Raw genomic sequence first — 13,864 nt, 5'->3', positions numbered from 1 at the left:
ATTTTGAAATGCATTTCCGTCTGTTAAATTTCTCTGTTGCCAATAGCGTTTACTCTACCTTGAGTCGAAGACATGAATCTTTGATTTCATGAGATTAATGTAATAACTCGGGTTAGGCTGTTAACGCATTTGAAGCTTCCAGACATGCAGGAGACTAAGATGGCATCAAAAGCATACAGATGTATTTGGAGGGGATATTTTTAATGTGAAATAAACCAGAAATTCCTTAATATATATCTGCAGCAGGGACTACACTGAAATAAAAGCTTACTGGGGTGTCTTAGGGCTGGACAAGAAGGCTTCCAAGCCCATTCACAGTTTCTAAGCACTACTATATAATATAAACAACACCACCAAAGAAATCCTCTAAACCCTGTCAAATAAGTGACAACACAAACATTCTAGGAAAGCAGCGTTCATTTCTCAAAAGTGAGACCCAGGCACTACAAAACAATGGTAAATAAAATATGTACATTATATGCAGATAACAGTATAGAAATACACTGTATTTGTCAGCAGAAGAGCTCAGTCCAGCTCATGCATCAAACTTCAGCTCCAGACACAAGGGTTCTTCTCATGTCTCAGATCTAGAGAAATGTGAAAAATTACCCCAATGCTATTGAGTTACATCTGGTTTTTTAGTGGTCGCTAAAAGGAGCCATATGGTTTCAGAAATAAGGCATTGTAGAAGTCGGCCTGTGCTCGGGTTTCCTTTAACACTTTTTGCCCTCAAGAATGCCGTTAACAAAACATGGCATTTGCCGCCAAAAGCCGTATCAATCATTGTCTTCCACAAAGATCACTCCACGCCCACATCTAAAGACAGCAACATGCGATAATGTGCCACGAAATGCCACGTCTTCCATCAAAGCTTCAGGAATGTGATCAGCAGCTGGCAGGAGCAGTTTTGGACGCTGCAACCCCTCCACCCTGCGTTATGTCCTCTGCTGCAGAGGTCCCAGAAGAGTATCCCACCAGCTCTGGCTTGCCCTGGCTTCAGCAGAAGCAGCTCCAACACCAATTCAGCAGCCTTGTCGCCTAGATGTGAGAGCCTCCATGAGTCTGGGCAATGTGGTTGTCAGCTAAATTGGTTGGTTTGGTTGGGTTTTTTCGATTATGAATTGCTGTGGTGCTCTCCCCATGAAAGACATCCAATCTTTGACAACATAATTGTTCTGTGAATTCCTCTCTTTGCTTACGCTTTCAAGGGAGAGCTGGCAACTTGACCATGACAATTTCCTTCTACATCTCCAACATGCTTCCATAGAGCAGGTTCTGCTTTGCACAGCTGGAGTAGAGCTTCAAACCAGACAGAACCAACAAGAGAAGGCACCCAGGGATCGGCTTTCTGGCCCTGATGGACAAATTCCTTCTAGTGAACAAAAAAGAAACCTACTATGTGAATAACTGAGTCACTCCTGCTGCTTTTATAGCAATTATTTCACCAGTATGTGGAGAAACTAGGCATGCTAGGAAACCATTCATCCTAGATGTGTAAGAGAAATTATAGTCTCACCAGTGACCATTTGATTTATTTTACAACTTTCTTGCATGTTTAAATCCTGAAAAATGCCTTCAGTATCCAAAACATTTATAATCAAAGTAACTGACTTCAGAAGTTCAGAATAATCTATAAACCCAAACAATTTCACAGTTCTTCTCATTAAGTGAAAAAATAAATGATATGCTGATAAGATATTTCTGTTTCTTTATTGCATGGCTCAGTGGCATAAATTAGACTTTGATAATAATAGAAAAGCAGAAAAAACCCGTACGATTATATGCTTTTTCTTCCTTTACATGTGAAAACTTGACTTTGAAGTTATTCTTTTTTTTTCCTCCTCAAGTTTCCTTGCAAAGGGCTAAGCTATGCCAAAAAAACTGATCTAGAACAGACAAAATGTATTCTCCAACCATGAACATTTAAATACAACATACATATTATTTCATTAATCTTTTTATATAGAAGCTTATGTCCAACCTGAAAAACTAATTAAATGAGTAAAGGCAGTAGTTTCATTGCAAACATTCATGCCATACACAGCAGACTCGGGGGGATGCTGGAGTTCACTCAAATGTGTCTCAGGGTTTGGTTAATGTCCATGTGTGTCAGACCCTTGGGGCATGGACAGTATTCACTTTCTTGGAGCAACTCCCAGTGGCAGATGTCAGGGTGCTTTACAGTTTGTGGTTGACAAAATGACAGAGCACTGACACGCGTTACCTATACTACCATATGGCATAAAATGGTGAAAGTCCAAGAACAATCTATATCTCCTAACTCGCCATCCAGAATCCCATTACATGGGGATTGAGGGACTTTGAACAAAATTCAGATATGCATTGTACAAGACAGAAAGGCACCGGCAATCCAATTTCTAAATAAACCATCTAAGGCAGACAGCATTGAATCTGAATTTCCGCCGGTAACCACATTAAACAGGGCGAATTTCAGTCTTTCCTTAAGCTCAAAAGACAGAGAAGGTAATTTTTCCAGCCTTCCCAAGCTGCAATCATGCTCCCCATCCCAGAGCCGTGCCGGGACCCCGCTGCACGATGGTGCCAGCGAGCACTTGCCGGGGCTAAAGCTGGCAGGTGGCATTTTCGGGAGCAATGGTGCAAGACCCGCTGCTAGGAAGTGAAACCCTTGGTCTCATAAACAACTCTCAGTTAAGACACTGGAGCCCTCATTAATATAATTGGTTTCATACTAGCTGCTAAAACACCAATTCGCTATATTTAGAAGTCAACACCATTTCTATTAGTTAAGGAGTGCTTTGCTCACCTCTGTTTTTGCTCAAGCACAGAAGAAAAGAAGGGAAAAAAGTCTGTGTCATGTACTCTGCCTGCAGTTAGTGAATGCCATGCTAGAGTACATTTTTCAGCACAGATGAAAAATGAAGGTGGGTAGTCTTTCAAAACAGCTGCTCCTGAGGACTCAAAAGGAAAATAATTTGGAGAGCAACCCTCACATCACTCACTTGGAGCGATGAATTTACGTCCTTCAACCTGCATGAGATCCACAGAGCGAGTATGACTCCATCCCAAATGGAAATCTGAGGTAGAAGACACATTTAAAATGTAAAACCAAACTACAGTACTACCACTGGGAAAAAACCCACTAATGATTACCCTTCAGGAAATCACTCAATTTTCAGTCTTTCTACTTCAAGTCCCGAAAATGAAATTTCCCCTTTCTAACGGTGCTGCCTTTGGGTACAGACCAAAAAATAAATGAGCATGAGGCTTATGTGACCATGGAGCAGGACGAGGGTCTGCACCTGTCAAATTAGCATCTCTGGTACTGGGAGGAGAAAAACCACCGTTGAACGCCACGACCCAGATCACGAGCCCTTTGCTCGCTCCCGCTCGTGAGCAATTAGTCATCTCATCCTGCTCACTGACACTGTTCATGCTCATCGGGGTCAGGAAAAACAGCTTTGCGTTGGGTACCAAGTGTTCCTTTTCCACTTTAGAGATCTATCCCCATCTATCTATCCTTATTTACACTTTTCTTTGAAGCCTGTACGCCCTGAGGGTAAATTGCATCATTCTCTAAGTGGATGCTGCTCTCTGATTTTCAGAAGTGGTCCTTCCCCTGTCTACACGTACTTCCACCTTGCTTTTAGTCCTGCATGACTTTTAGACTCATCTCACTGCTTTTAACTTGGCTGAAGATGAATATGTATTTAAGCCACTGGTTGAAGTGTCTTTAATGATAGTATAGTTCATAATAATAAAACTGTCCTTTCCATAAAATGTACTTTCATTCTTCTGAAAATTTAGTAAGCCTATTAATTATTTTCTTAAAGACTGAATTTCAAAATGTCACTGCTGACATTTAAGGCTCATAAAACATGCAAGTCTATCTTATCTGTGAGAAATGAGTCTATACAATCTATTTTAAGATGAAAATATTTATCAAGGAAGACAGTTGCCAATTATGAATACAAACAGAAACAAATCCACTTATAGCAAGTGGCTATTTTTCTTTATCTTTTACATACGAAGGGCATATTTCTCTCCAGCAGAGTGGTGCACAAAATAAGTGACATCTGGTGGCTATATGCTGTAATATAATAGAGCAACTCATTTTGATGCTGTTAACCAATTCAATTTTTAAGTTTACTTCTTCTTGGTAAAGCTTTTTAGATGTTTTATTTATCTATTTTGACACAGATACTTCTGAGACTCCTAGGCATCACAATCCCTATGCATGGTGACAACTGCTCTTATCTAATTAAAATGGGATTGTCATATTCACAACAGGCAAAACATGACTCCAAAAAGGAATCAGCAAGGCAGAGCAAAACAGCACTATGATTTAGCCGGGCAACACCAGCAAGAACCGTACAGAGCCGGGCTGTAAGCAAAGGCTGCACAGAATTTTGTAAAGGAAATCCTTCAAATGCTCAAAGTAATTAATATCAACTTGGGTTTCTCTGAATTGTTTTTCATTAGATTTTTAATTAAACAAAAAAAAACCAGCTGCAATTTTCCTTCTGAGCTTAGCAGCATCCTGGTGATTGAAACTTTCACAATTCTGAAACAGCCTTTCCACTTTTCATACTTTATTGATCCTCAGCGATGGTCTCATCTAATCCAGCCAAGCCTTCTCCACCTAAACCTGCACTCCAGACATAAAGCAATTACAGCTCCCCTTCTAACTCCCACAGCCCAGAAATAAAGTTCTCCTGTAGAAAGCTATAAGCCTCTCTTGGATAATTAATAAATACACTGTCACTCAGCTACGGTTCAAATGACAAAATTGCTAGCACTGAAATTTCAAGGCTTGTAACAGCAATTTCTTCAGTAATAAGTATTTATAGAAAAAAAATCTGTAAGCACTAACAGAAATCAGATGAAATATAAACAAACTCTAAATATTTATCAGCAGAGGAAGTTCAAAAATATCCCTGCAAAAATAAAGCGGATGGCAGGCTAAATCCAGAGCCATTGAGTGTTCTTCGAAGGATGTGCTAGGAGGAACTTCATTTTCAGTTTGACATCGCTAAATCAAATTAATTCCTTCCTCCTATTCAATTGCTACATAAAAATCCTTGATGCCAAAAGGACAAAGCTAAAAATGTCCCTAACACCATGCCTGAATGCTGCACTTGATGCAAAAAACTGCCCAAACGCCCATCCACACAGAGCAGGAATGCAAGGCTTTAAATATGAGTTAGACTTTGGGGCTTTCCATCAAGTTTAAGGCCTAAATATCGTTAACAGGAACGTCCACCTGCACGGTCAGCTTCCCTTGGCACGGATACGGGCACACGTCTGCAGTATCTCAATAAAAGGGGACCTCCTGGATAACACGACTACGGATATATTATTTCAAAGAGAAATATTATTTCCTTTTCACATACCCTCATCCCCACCAGACATTATCTTCGCCTTAAGACTTCCTGGCTGAACTAAAGAACATATGCACAGAAAAGTACAGCTGAATGGCTTCAGCTCCAGTCACTCATCAAGAAGAAAACTTTTTAAGCTCCCATTTCAATTTATTTTTTTTTAAATCCTGGCATGCTGAAGTCAGCAGGAAGACATTTCATTGACTTTAATGAAGGCAGAGGTTCATCCTGAGAATTACTGTTTGGAATGAACACAGCATTTATATTATCTAATTTGAAACCCTCATTTTTTTTGTTAAATGCAACTTAATGATATTTGCTATTTCAGAATCGTTGTCTTTACAGATACACAAAGAAGGTTATTAAAACCCTGCAGTGTAACATTTTTAGTGATTATGGCTGGGGTATTCATGTTTCAGTAACAGGGAAGTATTTTTAATGTGCAAATAGAAATTGTCATAAAGTTTCAGTTTATTTTCTAATACTGAAAAGCCTTAGAATCTAGGAATTGTAACAGTCCAACCAAAATCACTGTTGATATTCACACGGTTTCCTGTATTTCCACAGTACATTTTGTAGTGCTTCTCTCAGTTATTATCAAGCGTACTAGTACGGCAAGATAAAAAACTGGAAAACTGGATAGATTACTACACCCACCTAATGGGTACCATTAAAAGAACAAGCTATCAAAACTCAGCAGCAGCTATTTATGCATTCCCCTCTATTACACCCAAATGAGTTACTGCAACCTTGTAACTCTGGTATGGAACAACAAGAATACTCAAGTTTTAAAGCTGTATGCAGAAATAAGCAGCAGGTGATTTGAAGCCATGGAAAAAGGATATTTTACCCAAAGATTTGCTGCAATCTGTTTGGGTTGGTTTTTTTACAAGTAGTGGGGAGTTAAGCTAAAAACTACTCACTGTGGAGTAGCGGGGTGATAGAGCAGACCACTTTCTGGGTGTGGAAGCCACACACTTCGTGGAGCAGAGGACTCTGAACTTCTCCAAAACAAACAGAAAACTTTTTCAGTGCTCACAGAGCAAGATTCTGGTCCCCCTTACACCAGTGAAAACTAAGAGCTGAATTACTCTTGATCTAGCTTAATGCAAGAGAAATCCATGTGGGATTTCCATGGATACCAATATATATTCCATTTTACTATGCTGTGTATTTTTAGTTTTGCTGCTCTCCTTAGCAATGTTCGAAAATCTTCTCCGAAGAGTTAAACACTTCAGTATTTAAAGTAGCTTGATGTTAGACAAATTAATTTTTCTTCTTTCCTGTCAGTGAGAGAGATGAGCTTAAGTTCCACTGTTCCCTTCTGTTCACCTCTCACATCTCATTTCTTGTTGAAATTGTTTTAAAGCTGGTATAAATAGCTTTGCAAAGTAATTCTAATACTAAATGTCAAGAGCGATAGTGGTCTCGTTCTGATTTATCCTTATCTGTTCCTCAGGCAAGTTAATCCTCAACCTAAGAAACTGTTTTCATAGCTCTATAATTTCTGAAATTTTTCGTCTAAATTATTTACTTTAGGAATGGCTCCGATGAGTTGCTCAGGGCATAAAGCTGTAATACTCAACGCTGAAGTGCTCAAGAACACGTTTTTTGTCTTTTTAAATCAAGAGGCCACCACTGTATCTCGTGTTGTGATTTCTCTTGGTAGCTTTAATGCACGGCGGTGTTTTCAGCCAGTGTTTTTATCCAACCTCTGCACTTGCATCAGATGCAGGTAGGACCCAGAAACCACAGTGTCAGCCCAGGTTACAGCTCCAGGGAGCCACAAAAGCAGCGAAGAGTCCCCGGTCCTGAAGCGCAGCCTCACAGCGTGAGCCCATATCCCTTTGGGGAGCTGAACTGGCATCAGCTCTGCCTGGGCTCAAAACCTGATGCTCCTGCTTCTCTTCCACTTCAACAAAGCAGCATCCAAAATCCCTTCCAGGAAATTTCCTCAGGCTTTGGCAACCAAGCCGGAAGGATGACCTGCACGGCAGCAGTCCCACAAACGCACTAACTGGTGACGGAAGACAGAAGAGGATCACGACCGCTAGCCTAACATGGTGAAATAGATCTACGAAAAGCTGAGCTTTTAGAGTGTTCCTGCAAAATCCTAGAAGTTTCAGATTCATTATCCATGTAACTTATTTAACATTAACAATATCTATTTAACGTTATCTATTTAATATCTACATAGCTCAGACAGAAGGCAAATTTCTCAATGAACAAGCAGACAAAATCAAAGAGGCTGGAAAGGAATGTTAGATAAGGCATTTGATGGACTTGCAAAAAAGTGTTGTTTTTAAGACCTGTTAACGAATTTTCAGGACATGAAGCTCCCCTGTGAAGAGCTGGCCCTGCAGGCAAACCCATCTCATTATGCAATACATACTCCTAATAATCTATTAAACCACCCTTCTCCATTTCCTCCCATTTCTGGCTTTACACAGTCAAACCTCCCGGCTGCACCAGGCAAACAGATTCCTTCTCCTTTGGATTAATAAATTCTGGCACTCATAGACCATTAGATGCTAGCTTAGGCACAGCAAGGTTAACATTGGTCTCTTACGTTTTCTTCAAATCGCGTAAAACCTTCCAGAATCCTGATTTCTAACACTTTTTTTTTTTGCTGAGGTCTTTCCCTACTAATTTGGCGCCAGATCTAAAGCACTTTAATTAAAGTGCTTTTTCCCATACTACTCCAAGACCTGAATTTCAGCTGGGCATGTAGATCATATAAGGACATTATCACCTTCATCTGAAACCATCCAATATTGCAAACTCACATCTAACGTGCTGCCCGCTTTCACAGCACTCTTTCAACACTACCAGGCTTCTTCCATCCCCTAAGTACACATCTTGCAGATAAATCTTTATTATTTTTCCTATGTACCTTACAGAAGTTTGCATCTTTTCAAAGCAGTCTTGTTTTCTCTGTACATATATGAATCTTTTTTCTTCACTCTTTTTGTTTGATCTCACAGCTCGTGCCAGTTAAAACTCACCTGTAGCACAGCGTCCACCGTTACTTGAAAGAAAGGTCCGTCCTTATATTCCATGCAGTCCTGAGAAGTTACCAGGTCCAGCTTAAACTTGGGAGATTTAAGCCATGCACCAATATAGGCAAGAAAATAATAATACAAAAGTCTTTTTCAAGCTCATCAGTTTTTCTAATTTTATGTAAGATAGCAGGGTACATTCACCCACACTGAACATCAAGGGTTTTTACAGGAAAAATATCTCCTTGTGAAACATATTTCTTCCCTACTGGAAGGCGTGAAGCAAATGAAAAATGACAGGTTTAGTATTTTGCTATTTAGGTACAGATCTGCACCTTGTACAGTGAGGAACAACCTACCTTAGATACAGAGTTGGCATAAAACCCCCCACATTTATTTATAAAATGGCAAGCATATTTGATGAGTCCAAATGACAGCGCATTAAATTTCAGAATAAAAAGTATGTATTTAGTAGTGCTTGGTTTATAAAAGAATAAAGGCCTATGTCACTTCCCGACCTCTCCATCACCACGTTTCTTCACACGACTGTACTCATTTCAAAGGAAACCCATCACACAGAGGCAGGGACCTCGGCAGCCGAGTGCCTTTCACCCTCCCCAATGCTGCAGGGGCTTTAGCTTTCTGCAAACCGAGGGACGAAGGCTTGCTGTACCCAGAGCTCCAAAAATCCTTCTGGAGCTGGGTTAACTGGTGCGTACTACTAATCGCTGGCAAGTTCATAAGGAAACTGGCGGGCTTGCCACTTTAGAGATTTGGAAAACATGCATTTCAGCCAGGTCAGGCTCTTGTGGGAATTTTAAGAAGCTGGATCTGGGAATGAGGAGAGGCAGAGCAATGGGTTGGGGTTGGCAAGTCCATGACCTCTGGTGTGCTGCCACAGGAGGACAGAGGTAGGGCATTGGGACAGAGCCTGCCATGGACCACTCCCTCCTATTCACATTCATCATCACATCTGGTCTCCCCCCACCACCACAGCTGCCTTGTCCTTGCCATCAGCCACCGGTACTCAACAAGACATCATTTTTCTCTCTGCTTCTCCTCGCTAGGTATCAAGCGCGTCACTTGGCTATCTCTTCTTCCAGAGGATGCCACGCTCCTTAAAACTAATGCTTACAAGCCACGTTCAACAGCTGCTGGAAACCAGGTGTAACATAAATTCATAAATATTCCATGGAAAAGCTACATTAACTGCTTGCCCCTAAAGTGCTGTTTAGTGGCATGTCAGGCACAGCTGTGTAATCAAAGGATTACAGTGCTCCCGTTGCAACGCGCCTGCCGCACTCCAGCTCCTCGGTAGCTTTCCTGTCTCCCTCGCATGTAAAAACCAAATCGAGTAACCGGGACTGAATTGTAATCATGTCTTTCAGCCCCGGGAAACACAAATGAAAAGGTCGTAGGGACAAACAGCCAGTATGACTGTACAACACGCTTTCCGTTAGATACGTGGACAGCTCTACATATTTTTAAGGCAATGGGTTGACAATGCTATAGGTAATTAGTTAATTCTAGTGAAATTGCAGTGTAAAGGGAGAGGTTGGTGTAATTTGGGGCCGCTTTGAGATAAGAACTTGTAAGAGCTTCCAGATCTCTTCCCCTCACGTGAATAGCTGTGTTTAGACTCCAAATCTGGCACTGCACTTCGTCAGTAAGAAAAACAGTGCACTTCACTAAGAAACATAAATAAATAAGAAATACTAATTTGTGGGTGAAAGCAGTGAAGAAAAAAAAATGCTCTCTTATTGGAAATCTACCTTGTTTTTCCCCAGCACTTTGGATTCTTCCAGCTGAGCAACGTAACTACAGCCAAGGAGTATGGTGAGAATTCAGAGTTATCCCTCACTTGTGCAAGGTACAGAGGAAAATAGGTGGGCGAAGGGAGGAATTGAAGCCTGAAGACAGCAATTAAGGAGCCCAGTTCAAACCAGGGTACAGCTCCTGCAAACTCTCTAAGACGTTGGATTCACATCACCCAAGTATCCAGAGCACTGAATGATTTAAGAGCACATTGCCTGGCAGTTTCTGATTGTGGGATATACAGCTTTTAAGGATACAGTAACTGTAATTAAGAGTTAGGAGGGAGAGGGAGCCTATTGGCACCTGTTTAAGTCATGGCTTTCTTCACCTGAGTGATGTATCTGTACTGAAAGAGAGTTGGATGTTCTAACTTCCTAAATCAATATGTCATTTAGGCAAGATCAGACCGCTGCTGCCAGCTTATCTCTAGAGAAAGTATATCAGAACGTAATGGTAACACTACGCTGAGTTACAGCTTCTTAAAATTTTGCTCCCATCAACATATGAGGAAGCACTCGGCATAGGAAAAGTAATTAATAATAAGAAGGATTCCCTTCCTAGTCAGCAGGGGAATTTGATAAGAAATCCTTATTGGGGGGGTGGATGGATTGTAGTATCATGGTTAGCAATACCTCATGAACTTTGGGAGAGTTTGCTGTCATCCACCGAACAACTTGATCTTAAATATGAACAAATACTCTGAGAGGTACTTTAGTATTGGCACACAGTCCATCTTTAAAAACACATGTAATAGCACTGAAATCACCTGGGCTACAAACATAATATTTTCCCACTGAAACTCCTGGCTCTCATAGAGCTCCTGCCACAGGTTGATTAAAATAATGTTAAAATATAAGCAGTATCTTACTTGCATCTCTATGATTATGCCTACCTAATCCCATCCTTGCTAATGCTGCTAGTGCATTATATAACTTCATCCTTCCACTTCAACCACATGAAATAATTCAAATATGAGAGTCTGCCTCAACCTTCTCATTTATACAGTTTCCAGATACCTGCTTTTAGTTTAGCAAAGAAGATAAAATCCATTACCGTCTTCCATTGCATTACTGGAATTAAGTGTTTTGTCATGTAAATCTTCACTGTTCCATCATGTTCCTGTTACAAACCACTCTGAATTAGAGATTAGTCCTCCTATTACAAAGTCTGAACCATACAACTATTTTGTTATTGATTTCAGAACTGCATGGTGACTGCGCTTTAGACACAGAATCTAAGCGCCATTTAAAAAAAAAAAAAAGAAGGTAGTTTCACTACTAAATTGTCATATAAGTAGTTTCCTCTTTTCTGCATTCAAATTGATTTTCTTTCTTTTGGCACGTGAAGAGCCAGATGAATCCTTTGACTCAACGCCCAAGAATGAAATGGCACCAGCAGCAGCAGAGAAGCTCTCAGGACGACGTGTGACAATATTTTCATCCATGACAAAAAAAAAAAAAAAAAGCTTCAAGACAACTATTCCACTGGTATTTACTGTTTATAAGTGAGTGTGTGCGTATATACATGTGTGTGTTTGTATATAAAATATGTATATCAATGTATATAAATAGCATAGATATAAATACATATGCATTGTTCATATATATGTTGCGACCTCTTATTGATGGAAATTTCCCTTTTTGCCAGAGATCAAGTAGTCCCCAGTTGGTATCAAGTGCAGTGCTGTTCAATTAGACATTTGTTTACACAAACAAGCCCATATGATTTTCAGTTAAACCTTAAAAATATTTACTCTTCATGAACAGTTCCAGCAAACTTTGAGTTTTAATCTGTAATCTGCTCAGCTGACTACTCTGCTCTTTTAAGTCACAAAACACAAAAGGCACGTGTTTGTTCTACAGGAGACGATAATGATTTTTTGTCTGGCTAGCAATTCAAGAAGTGAAACCATTCTTAGGTCATACGCAAGCAAATCAATATGAAGAGAACTTTAGGCCATAGAACCATATAATAAAAAAAATACAAATACATTTCCATATCTGAAAGTTCAGTAGGTGTTTAGATGCACCATCCTAGAAATACTACCATCTCTCCTAATAACCTACAAATGTAGCAGTGTCTAAGAAACTCAATTCACTGCGGAGTACAATGAAGCAGCACAGGGGGGGGGGGGGAAAACCAAACCCAAACCATGTATGACACCACCAAAGTTCAGCTGGTGAATTGTTGCTTAACAGACTCTAACCATAATAACCCATCACTGAACCTTGACTGCATTCTCAGCAAAAGCATGCCGTGAAGCTATTTTTAACAGCCAACAGCTTGCATTTAAGAAATACCCCTCTTCACCTAAAAATATGCATCAGTGAACGGCAACATCCATCCACGGCTTAATTGTAGGTAGGATGCGCTGCCGGAATTACATGAATCTTTCAGAGAAAGACGCTTCGCAAGTGTCCTCTCTCCCAAAACCACCGTAAAACCAGCGCAATTAGCCACTGAGCAGGCAGCAGGGATCTGCCCAACACAGGCAGCCCGGCGAGATGACAGCACATAGCATTATCTTTGTCATCATTCCGTCCTCCCCGGAGCACTAACCTGTTCAGGGGCACGTTTTAAAGAAGTGCTCCCCCCTCCTCCGCTCCGCTCACCGGGGGATGCTGCACCCGGGGGGGTGCCCCGAGGTGCCCCAGCCCGCACCCCCGGGACCTGCCCGCGGAGGGGGGGGGGGATCGCTCCCGGTCCCCCGTTTGCTGGGGATAGGCACAGCCAGGCTTCACCCTGGAGTAAGGCGGGGAGCAGCCGGAGGTGTCTCCGCACCCCGAGAGCCGGCTGCCGCGGCGGGAGCACCGCGCCCCCGGGGCCGCCCCACCGGGGCTCCGCTCCGCCGTACCCCGAGCCGAGCCCGTGCCGAGCCCGTGCCGAGCCGTGCCGAGCCGTGCCGCCCAGCGGTGCCAGCTGCCTGCCCAACTTCCCGCAAAGTCCCGCCGCCTCTAAACTTGGGGACCCGTGGCCCGAGGAGCCCCCCCGCCCCGCCATCCCCGCGGCGGCCGCCCGCCCGGCGCACCTACCTCCGCCGGCTCTGCCCCGCGCCGCGCCCGCTCGTCCTCCCGTCCGCGCCCGCCGCCTCCGCCGGCTCTGCCCTGCGGGGGGGCGGGGGGGGGCGGAGGAGGAGGAGGAGGAAGAAGGGGGAGGGAGGGAGGGAGGGAGGGGGGAAGGGAGCAGCCCCGCGTCGCTCCCCGGCCGCGCTGCGCAGCCCGGGAGGCGGCGTGCTGCCGCTCGGCTCGGCCCCGCCGGCTCCGCGGGGGCGGGGGGTCCCCAGCGCCCCCCCCCCCCCCCCCCCCGGGAGGAGGAGGAGGAGGAGGAGGAGGAGGGAGGGGGGGGATTGGGCTGAGCCGCTCCGCTGCCGGGCGCGGAGCCCCCCGGTCCCCGGCGGGGCTGCTGAGGGGCGGGCGGCGGGGGTCCCTCCGGGCATCCCCCCGCAGCTCGCCGGCCCCGGCAGCACCGGCATCGGCAGCACCAGCTGGCGGCTGAGCTTGCTCGAACGCTTTTGGACAGGAGATGGGCCTCTCTTGAGGATCCTACAGGAAATTCGAGCTGTCCCAAACAAACGGCGTTGAGGTGGGACCAGCACCCCGAATGATGGGGGGGGCAGTCCGAGGTCAGCCCGAGGAGACACGTTGCTCACACGCTGCCAGGTCTCCATCGCTTGAGCAAGTCAGACTTTCA

At 43.3% G+C, this 13,864-nt stretch overlaps 1 protein-coding gene across 1 annotated transcript in view; it reads right to left on the bottom strand.

Moving 5' to 3' along the window:
• The window catches only part of CHST15 (carbohydrate sulfotransferase 15), a 51,499-nt gene extending 38,179 nt beyond the window's left edge, over positions 1 to 13,320 (bottom strand). The window contains exon 1 of the mRNA XM_054832404.1: positions 13,207 to 13,320. The gene's annotated coding sequence lies outside the window, so the exon portion shown is untranslated. The remainder of the gene's footprint in view (positions 1 to 13,206) is intronic.
• Positions 13,321 to 13,864: the final 544 nt, after the last annotated feature.

Source organism: Grus americana, chromosome 7, assembly GCF_028858705.1.
Source record: "Grus americana isolate bGruAme1 chromosome 7, bGruAme1.mat, whole genome shotgun sequence".
NCBI lineage: Eukaryota > Metazoa > Chordata > Aves > Gruiformes > Gruidae > Grus > Grus americana.
This window is presented reverse-complemented; position numbering and strand designations above follow the sequence as displayed.